This window comes from Mastomys coucha, unplaced genomic scaffold (assembly GCF_008632895.1).
Source record: "Mastomys coucha isolate ucsf_1 unplaced genomic scaffold, UCSF_Mcou_1 pScaffold16, whole genome shotgun sequence".
Taxonomy (NCBI): domain Eukaryota; kingdom Metazoa; phylum Chordata; class Mammalia; order Rodentia; family Muridae; genus Mastomys; species Mastomys coucha.
Genome location: NW_022196898.1, coordinates 1485274 through 1495301, shown reverse-complemented (window position 1 = coordinate 1495301; position 10028 = coordinate 1485274). Strand labels below are relative to the sequence as shown.

Here is a 10028-nt window from a genome sequence, read left to right as displayed (position 1 = left end):
GTTAACAAATTCAGATAAATTGAAATCATGTAACTTTTCTCATTATAATGCAATAAAAGTTAAAAAAACAACAACCAAAAACCGAAAACCAAAAACCAAACAAACAAAAGAAACATACATATCCCTTTATGCATAAGTACTCTCATAAATATTCTTAGGAGTAAGACATATTCTTGCATAACCAAGGTGCAGTTGCCAAAATCAACAAACTAAATTAATGATACTATTAAATGTATAGACACATCAAAATTTGTCAATTATTTTAGTAATGCCCTACAAGCGCAATAAAACATACTTTTGTTTGGCTTAGGGGCCAGGCATGACTGAGGCATTGTATATAGATGTCCTGGTTCTTTTTTTTGCTTTCCTTAACCCCAATCATCAAGCCAGTCACTCTCTGTTTCACAGAGAGGGTAAATTCTTGACCTTTAGAGATTTCATGGAAGCTGAACAGACAAATGTTATTTTAACAAGCAACTGTAAAAGCCAGTGCGGGAGCCCCAAGGTTGAGTTCTGAGAATACTAAAGTTATAAAAATAAGGCAATTATTATGAAAGTTGTAAAAAATACAGGTATTATGAAAAGACACAGAAATGAATCAAGTAAAAGTAAAAGTCCTCCATCTAGTCCTTGATTTCATCTGAATAAAGAGCTAAAGATTTGTGGTACATTGTTTCAGATATTTATCTGTGGGTATAAAATATATGAAATTATAGCATATCCTTCTTAAAGCAAAAATGGGGCCATACTATAAATATTATTCTGTAATTTTCCTTTTGAAAATACACTAGCATGCTATACAAGCACTTCAGAGTGGACTTTGCCATCCATCTGCAGACCCCTGGTCTGAGTCACGCCCCTCTGCCTTGCCCTTGGTGCCAGCTCTGTTTTATTGAGAACGCTTGGGAACAGCCTTGTTCTTAGATAGGTGTTCAAGCACTAGGGAGAATTTGGGATGCAAAACCTTTCTGGGGGTTTGACTCTTTCTGCCTTCTCTTTAATGGTACATGGAGAACCTCCCCTTAATTTATGTCTATTTGTGTAACACCTCCCGTGGGTGGCTAACTTGGGAAACCTTGATTGTACTTGATTGTACTTGACACCAACCCCTTTTCCAGGTTGAAAACAAAGTGTAAAAAAAAAAAAAAAAACGCTCAAAACAACACTTTCACTCACTGACATCTTTCTTGACAGTACTGGACACACACATGAACACACACACACACACACACACACACACACACACACACACATACACCTTTGTAAAGTCTCTAGATCATATTCCCGCACCTTGGGTGTTGATTTCTAGCTATTTGGATAGTCTTTGGTCTGTATCCCATATTAGAAGCACAGCTGTGCTCCGGATCTTGGAGGACTTTACCGGGTTCCTGCAACTGTTGGCTGGGCTAAGTGTTGGTGTGAGCTGCTTTTTCTGTGGTCGCTGTCTGTCTTCCTCTGGCCCTTCCTGACCTTCAACTTTATTTGTTCTTTACTCACCCTGACCTTATGGTGCTTTTAAACCCAGAGGGCATGAGCTGGTGAAGAACCCAAGTTATATGTGCATTTGGAGGGCCATATTAGTGGCTTTCCCATTTCGCTTCTCCTCGACAGCTTTTGGCCTTGAAAGCTCTTTGGAGCAGGGTCTGTGTACATGTAACTGACTTCCTGCTCTTGTTGGGCAACATTGGAGCAGTGATTGAGTCCTCCCCATTCTGAAGGCCCTGCAGAGCAATAGCATTTATCACACTCCTTGTTTAAGCCCTTTAGAGAACAACATTTCACAGTGTAATTTTGTGCCACCGATTTTCTCCCACCCCGTGAGTTTTAACTTTCCCTCGTATGGGTTCACCATTTTTTTTTTCTTTCTTATTTTGTGTATCTATGAGACGTTGCACAAGTCAGGCATAGCAAATGGAATCAGGTCATGCTCCCAAGTGCCCTTCACCTCAAGATTCCTGATTGTTTTTTCCTTATGAGTCCTGAGCAGGCCCAAATTACCTCACCTCCAGCTGCCCTTTCCACTTTATGAAGCAAGGCACCAAGAACGACGCTGCTCTAAAAATCCCCGGATGACCTGCAGTTTGCTCCTTTTTATTATCCCTTAAACAATGTCTCTGTAATTGAAATCTCGAGTAGCAGAGTTTTGTGATCTTGTCACTTAGCATTTAGTTATGTTTGGTTTATTTATATTGTGTCTTTAAACCCCAGAGAGGTCAGAGTCTGCCTCTGGGACCTGAGGGACCTAAACCAAGAATATCGTCATTCACTCACTCAACAGCAAGAAGTTAAACAGGGGTCTAAGTGACCATACTTATTTGAGAGTCAGAAGGAAGAAAAGATGGAGGGGGACTCTTAGAACCTCAGGCCATTTCAGAAGGAGCCACAGGGGAGGTGAGCCTCGGGCATTGAGATTTATACTGCATGATACATTTTATTTATTTATGGGGACATGGTATCTGTTCCCTAAACCCCCGTATGGTAATTTATCAGTGAGTTCATCCTGATTTAGTAGTGCACGGAGGACACCTGCTGCTAATTCCCCTTTATTTCATATATTTCTTCTACCTTAGCTCATAAAGCGTCAACACTGCCACTTCCCTTATCATCCATCTGTATTTCCTTGCAAGTCCCACTCTCGTTGATCTATAGCGCAAGTCCTCCTTTCCCACCCCTTTGTCCTCTCCTCACAGATTGCATTCCTCAGTATTGACATTTCACTCACTTGATTTATCCCAACAGCTTCCCCGATGCCAACCAGCTCATAATTCCCTTCTGGTAGCATCACTTCAAGGCCTTCCTGGTTATTTCCCTTGGCTCCTCGTATCTGTGGATGGACGCCTAAGAGATTTAGTGGTGATTCGTCCTCTCTTTTAGTTTTCTGTTTGCTTAGATCCAAAGCACAGGTGCCGAGGTGCAAGGGCCCCAAGGGTGTCTGGAATTCTCTGGGTTGTAAGCTTTGTTCTTGGTGGGAAGTGCCGGAGGCCTTCGTCTCAAGCCTCTTGGCAGAAGGACCATCCTGGATTTGCTTCAAGGCGAATACTCGCCCTTCTGCTAAACCTTGTTAATCTGGTGCTCCTTAACAGAATTCCACGGAGCTTCTAGAAGGCAAGAGCTGGATAATGGGTTTCAGAGGGAATTATCCTTGAGAAAGGGGAATACACCTGTAACAAATGTATATGAAATTTTGGTTGTTTCTCAATGCAGAAATGTATGTGTGTTGTCTGATCATACTATAGTCAGATGTGGTGAGGAGGGGCACAGGAGAAAGAAAAGATTTTCTTTCCCTGAATTCTTATGTTAATGACATAAAAATATTCACTGCTACATGGTACAGTCCTTCAGCTGCACTCATTTGAATGATCTTTCTTGGACCAGTCATGGTTTTTCACTCAGATATTCTGTGGCATGCATACGATGTGTTAGAGCAGTTCCGTAGATAAACCACGTGTGTTGTAGGGTCCTGCCCATCTCTTAAAATTACATTGCCACAGAGAGCCCTTTCATTCTCTTGCTGTGCTCCATAAGATATGTGAGGCTGGGGTCTCTCAGGGCTGTTATCTGGGGACCATGATATTGATCCTTGCTTATTCCCCGATAGCAGATAAAAGATCTTTCAACTGTGAGTGGTACGGTTTGGATTTGAAGTGTCCCTCAAAAGGCTTATTAGTTGAAAACTTGATCCTCATCTGGTGACTTCCTTGTTGAGTGGAGATTGGTTTACAAAGGCTGCCACTCACTCAGTGCACTAATTCATTGATGAATGAGCTGTTAGGAGGTAGGTCCTGGCTGGAGAGGTATGCCACATCCTTGAGGTAGTAGATCTCATCCCTGGCCCCTTCTTTCTGTCTCTGTTTCCTGGCCACTGCGAGCTGAGCGGCTGCTCTCTGTTATGATGCTCTCTGCTTGACCACTGGCCCACAGTGAATTGACACATCTTTAACTATGCTTGGTTTTAATGTCTACTTGCCACAAACTTGAATCACCTGAGCCCCAGGTTTAATGGAAGGGCTGTCTTGATTGCTTAGTTGATATGGGAAGATCCATCCTGATGGGGGGGGGGTCACCTTCTGCTAGCAGCCCAGACAAAAAGAGCACAATGGAAGGAGAGACACTTACTGTTTGCTTGCTTGGCTTTCCCTCCAGTCTCTCAGGTGGATTTACCCCATTGCTGCTGCTGCTGATTTCTTCACTGATGGATATCAAGGACCAGGGTCTCTGGTCTTCCATTATAGACCAAGACTAGCAGATCTCCAGGAGAAAAAGCTCTCCCGGCTTTTCTGCTCTAGCTGTGGAGCACCCAGCCTTGTAAGACTATGCAACCACTAGGGTGTCAGTCTCCCTAGTGAGGGGAGCCTAGATGTCAGGCTTCCTAGAGCCAGCCACTGTGGGGCTACACTGACCACTCAACTAGTGGGTTTTCAGCCTCAAGTGGGGGGCAGCTATTGATGCTTTAATCCTTGTTGGCTTACTACATTCTTTTCTTCATCCTGTTGGTTCTGGTTCTCTAGAGAACCCTGAAGAATATACCTCTGAAAAGATGAGCTTAAACATACCTTTCTCTAAGTTGGCTTGGCTAGGTCTTAATCACAGTGACAATAGCTGACAGGCACACCGAGTGAGGGACACTGGTCAACAAGCCATTTGCTGGCTCCATATTTCTGTGGAAATACTGATGGTAGAGACCCATCGTACCTTTTCCTCATTAGCGTGCCCCCAGAATAAACGAGACCAGTGGACCTTTACATCTCAAAAGCAAATTTAAATGGGTTTCTGTTATAGCTGGAGGAATGTGGGTAGCTATAAGGAAGAACTTCCTGGTCAAATTGCTCACACTCTTGTATAATCCCATTCCCAACAGTGCTTCTAAAGTATTTTTCCCTTGCAGGGAAGCCCACAACATATAATTTCAGCTTGTGTTTTCTGATAGGAATATATGGATTTCTGCCTCTGTACTAACGTTCTACTGATTACTGTGTTTCCCGGAGCCTGTGAAATGAGGGCAGGCTCATTGGTAGGATGGCTAAGTATAGAAAAACAAAGCAGTGGCTAGAGATGTCAAGGGAAAAGGAGACCAGACAGGAACATTAGACAAGGAATTATTTCCTTGGCATAAGAGGCAACAGAAAAACCAAATGATTTACCCCAAACTCTACTTTTGAAAAAGAACAAAGTTTACAAAAAAAGAGAGGTGGCGTCTCTTTTTGAGCAGTATGGCCAATATTAAATTAATCAACAATTGAAGTCCGAAATATGACCCATGCATCCAAAGGACATGTCTGCTTTACTCATCCAGCCCCAGAGTTGAACCTACTATGCTCATGCCTAGGAGGACTATGAAGAGCCAAGAGAGTTAAAAGACTCAGCAGCTGCTACAGTGCTCTCGCATTTATAGTCAGGTTTACAAATTCAGCCAATCCTCAACAACTGAACTTCTAGAGTTCTGTGAAGAATTTAATTAGCCTATCGTAAGAGGACATATTCTCTGTAGGGACATGCTTCAGGTGTTGACTAAAATGCACAGGCTAATGCCTTTTAGTGAGAATGGATGACAGGATTTGAAACAGAGAAGAACTCCAAGTGCTGGGCTGCGGCTTCCCTTCAAATGGCTTCTTGAAGATTCCCCTTTTAAAAGTCAGTGAGAAGTACTGACTTACCATTTATTATGGGGCATAATTTACCTGCATCGATTAAAATGATCAAGTGTGCAATGACAGCTCTTTCTATTCCAGGTACACGCCTCCTCTGTGCTTTGCAGGCAAGAGTTTCTGACATGTCAGGAAACGCTGGAGAAGCCACTCTTTGGGCTGCGCTTTCATCCAGGAGGCAGTGTGGGATGGATTAATGGCAACTCACAATAAATTATTTATCAGATAATAAGTGTGATAATTGTCCTTATTTATCATGGCTATAACTTGCCTTGTTCTCTTGTCATGTGTTCCATCAAGCCCTCCCCACAGATTTGCTGGCTAAAATAGACAGCCAGAAGGTCATTCCAACAGTTTTTACTCATAATGACACCCTGATTATCTCTTAATTGAGAAATGTAAACTAGAGGCTCTGGAAGTAATGCGAGTGACCCTTGAATTTCTAACACAGTGAAGAGAGTCACTCTGAACCTTATTCATTCTGCCACCAAGCACAACGTGCGGTCTTTCTTGATGTGCTTCTAAATTAATTGAAAATAACTTTTTTTTTTTGAGGAGAAGAAAATCAAAACCAAACCTAACCAACCCACATGCCTAAAATTTGCTGCAAAAGAAAAAGTAGAGGTGGAACGTCCCTTTCCCTCTCTACTGTCCTTGTAGCAGCTAATCCATCGAAGCTTAATTGTAATTATCCAGCAGGTCCGGGCCTGGGGAGGAATACTGATTACTGCTACGTGCCTTTCCAGGGGCAAGACTGTGTATTGAGTCTGTTGCAGAGTTTCAAGTAAACTTATTTCTATTGGCAGCTGTAATGGATCATTGGTCATGGGCTATTTCTGGATTTGTTCAATGGGAGAAAATAATTCCAACTTCCTTGTACAGAGTTCTTTAAGGACTGTCACCATAAATGAAAACATTACAGAAGTAGGTTGGTACACGCTTATGCCTCCATGCTTTTGGGTCAGATCTATGGCCACAAAAGACTTGGCTTACTTTTCTTAGGGCTCACATCTCCATCCAGAGGTCTAGTTTCAGCTGTATAGATAGACACATATTTTCCAAAGGTCCTTACCGGGAACTATGCTTTAGTTTGCTTATTCCTCCGCCTTCAAGCCTATGCGTTAAAGGCTTTGTCCTTGGGGTGGCGTCATGAGGGGATGCTGGAACCTCTTTACTCAGCCACATCCTCCCACCATGATCTAATTTCTGCCTTAGTATAGGCTTAAAGCAGCAAGGCCAGTCGACCATGGACTGGAGCCTCAAAAATGGTGAGCCTTTTTTTTTTCTTTATAAGTTAATTATCTCAGGTATTTTGTTAGAGTGATGGAAACCAACCAGTGAATTGTTTTCCAGGCAAAAAGAACCCCAAATAGTACTGTCTTTTCTCTCCATCCTCTTCTACCCACTCCCAAATTCACAGCTCAGACATAATGCTCCCCTACTGCTCAGTTACACACATCAGTCTGCCATCTCCCTTAGTTCACAGCCTTTTTAGATCCTGATGCCTTCATGAGACCTATGGACAAATTTCCTTTAACATGGCTTACAGTAGTAAGCACACACTATCCTATGTGGTTTTCGTGAGTCAGAAATTTGGAGCTTTTGTGGTGGCCCTGGCACAGATCTGGGGCTGTAGTCACGATGTTGGCGGAGTTTATCTGAAGACTTCACGTGATGTTTCCAAAAAGACTCACTGGAGTGTCTGTAGGTACTGCATTCATTACTGCACGCATCCCTCCATGGGTCGCTTAGCGGTCTCACAACATGGCAGCTGGCTCTCCCCAGTGCAAGCCATCCAACACAGCAAGGTAGAAGCTTCTATGCTGCTCATGACCTTGGCAGTCACACTCTGTCAGGCCCACAGGGTTAGCTCTATTTATTGTTGGAGGAAAATATCCCAGGGCAGGAAAACCAGGCAGCAGGAATCAAGGGGGCGCATCCAGGAAGCAGGCTACCACAGATGTGTAGACTCATTTATTTCCCATTACTTTACTTTCCTGCTCCTTCAGTGCTTAGAAGGTGAGGGAGTTAGAAGAGGGAAGTTGGGACTTGCTCAGCTTGCGGGAACAGCAAAGTCCAACGTTTTGTTACAAGGGTTACGATAGGGGAAAACAACTTTCCCAAGCCACCATGGTTAAGGCAGTTTGGAAGTTCAGTTCATCCTCTTGGCAAATCAACTTTGTGGTTTCCACTGTGAGTATCCTAGAAATGTCCTGTGAAGAGCTTCCTCGAACTGTTCTGTGATTGAACTTAGAGGATGACAACCTTTATGGCTCCCTTGATGCCTCTCTCAACCCCTGCATTAGAGATCCTCCTGTTTCTTCTTATTATTTATTGTTAGATAATTTCACACACTTTTTTTCACAGCACATGCACTTTATTGAATCCACTATGGACAGATATGTGAGTGTAACATTTGCATATGTATGGGGTCACGACTAAGACTAAGGTTTGGGGCAGCAATAGACAATGGAACACACCGCAAGCCTAGAGGGCCCCAGAATCTGTTATCTATTGTGAGATGCTGCAAGATGGCTATTTTTTAGTGATGTAGATAATGATGAAGATGATGGCCATGAGGATGGTGAAGATCAGGGAACTGATGTTCAGGCACCTGGCAGTGGAGGCATAGGCCTGGGCCCTAGTCGTATCACCCACCATCTTCCTGTCCCTAGACTTCACAGAGTAGGCATACACTGTGAAGTCCAGGGAGAAGAAGTTCATGAAGATTGTATTGAACAGGGACCAGACCACATGGTCAGGCATGGAGATCTTAGGCATGTTGATTGTGGTGGTTGTCGCAGAAGTTGAGATGTAGGGTCCCCCTACTACAACCACCTCTTGCTGCTCCTTAGGCATCTCTTGGCTTTTGAGGCTGGAAGAGTTGTGAATAAGCAATTTCACACATTTATACAGCACACACTGGCTAGTCTCACTCCCAGCTTCCATGCTTTTCCATCTTCTTACTGCTCCTTTCATCCCCTCCTCCCCACAAATCTCTCTCATGTTCTTGTCTATTGATTTTGTTTTGTCACCATGGTGGTTCGAATGAGAATGGCCTCTGTAGGTACGTATATTTGAATGCTTGGTGGAACTCTTTTAGGAAGGATGAAGAGGTGGCCTTGGAGGAGGTGTGCCACTGGCTTTGAGGTTTCAGAAGTAGACTCCAGGCCCAGCATTTCACTCTTTGCTACCAATTTGTGTGAGCTCTCAGTTCCTGCTCCAGCACCATGCCTGCTTGCTGTCATGCTCTCCACCACGATTGTCATGTACTCATCCTCAGACACTGTAAGCTATCCCTCAATTAGATGCTTTCTTTAATAAGTTGCCTTGGTATGGGGTCTCTTCACAGCAATAGAAAAGTAACTAAGGTGGTGACCTACTGGGTTTATTTAGGACTGTCTGTATGTCTGTGGGAATAATTTGATGGATTGATGGTTGATCACCAGTGTGATTAACAATGGGTACACAACTAAAGACAGTGACTTTTCCTCTCCTAGAATTTGTCAGTATGTAAAATAGTTCAGTAGTAAAGCAAAGGACCTTGTGAGCCCTGACCACCTCCCATGACTGGTTGGTGATGGGACTGACCTTGTGTGGCAGAGCAGGTGAGCACAGTTGTGAGTTAATGATAGCAATGACTGTATCCCTTCAAAATAGGACATTTTTACAACCCTTCACCCTATCTTCCAGCTTTTACAACACCCCCCCACCACCACCACCACTTCCTCTTTTGCAATGTTTCTTGTGCCTTAGAGGGTGTGGTGTAAATGTCCTGTCTTTGGCTGAACTCACAATTGTCACTTATACTCAGCATCTCAGCATTCATTGGCCACTGAACATTTTAAACACTCTCTGAGGGAGGCTGAGGGCAGCTTTTGTCTATGTGTACAAGCATCACTCTTTCAAAGGCAATTTGATAGGGTGTCGACTTAGTTAAATATCAATCATAGCCGGGTGGTGGTAGCACATGCCTATAATCCCAGCACTTGGGAGGCAGAGGCAGGCGGATTTTTGAGTTTGAGGCCAGCCTGGCCTACAGAGTGAGTTCCAGGACAGCCAGGGATATACAGAGAAACCTGGTCTCGAAAAACCAAACACCACTCCCCCCCCCCCAAAATCAATCATAAGTTCCCTACTGGAGACCCTTTTAACAGTACTTTTCAAACTCATTTGTCCACAAGTATGACTTTGTTTTTGTCAAATAATATCCCCAAGAATTAAAAAAAGCAAGTGCTCAGGGAGGTATGCATTTTGAAGCACCAGTTTAAACTGTTAAATGTTCTCATTCTGTATTATTTCCAAAAGGGTTTAACCTGCTGTGAGGCTGAAGTAACTCTTTTCTATCTAACTTGAATCAGATATTTTGACCTTGTAGGGCCA

The 10028-nt window shown here is 43.4% G+C and overlaps 1 long non-coding RNA gene and 1 pseudogene across 2 annotated transcripts; one reads left to right on the top strand and one right to left on the bottom strand.

The window, feature by feature from the left end:
* The first annotated feature begins 2208 nt into the window (after positions 1 to 2208).
* Positions 2209 to 5874, top strand: LOC116094007. The gene is made up of 2 exons (XR_004119923.1): positions 2209 to 2391; positions 5730 to 5874. It is a non-coding gene; the product is annotated as an uncharacterized LOC116094007 (long non-coding RNA).
* A 2132-nt stretch (positions 5875 to 8006) lies between these two features.
* Positions 8007 to 8537, bottom strand: LOC116094006 (annotated as a pseudogene). Its single transcript, XR_004119922.1, has one exon. The product of XR_004119922.1 is annotated as an interferon-induced transmembrane protein 1 pseudogene (transcript).
* Positions 8538 to 10028: the final 1491 nt, after the last annotated feature.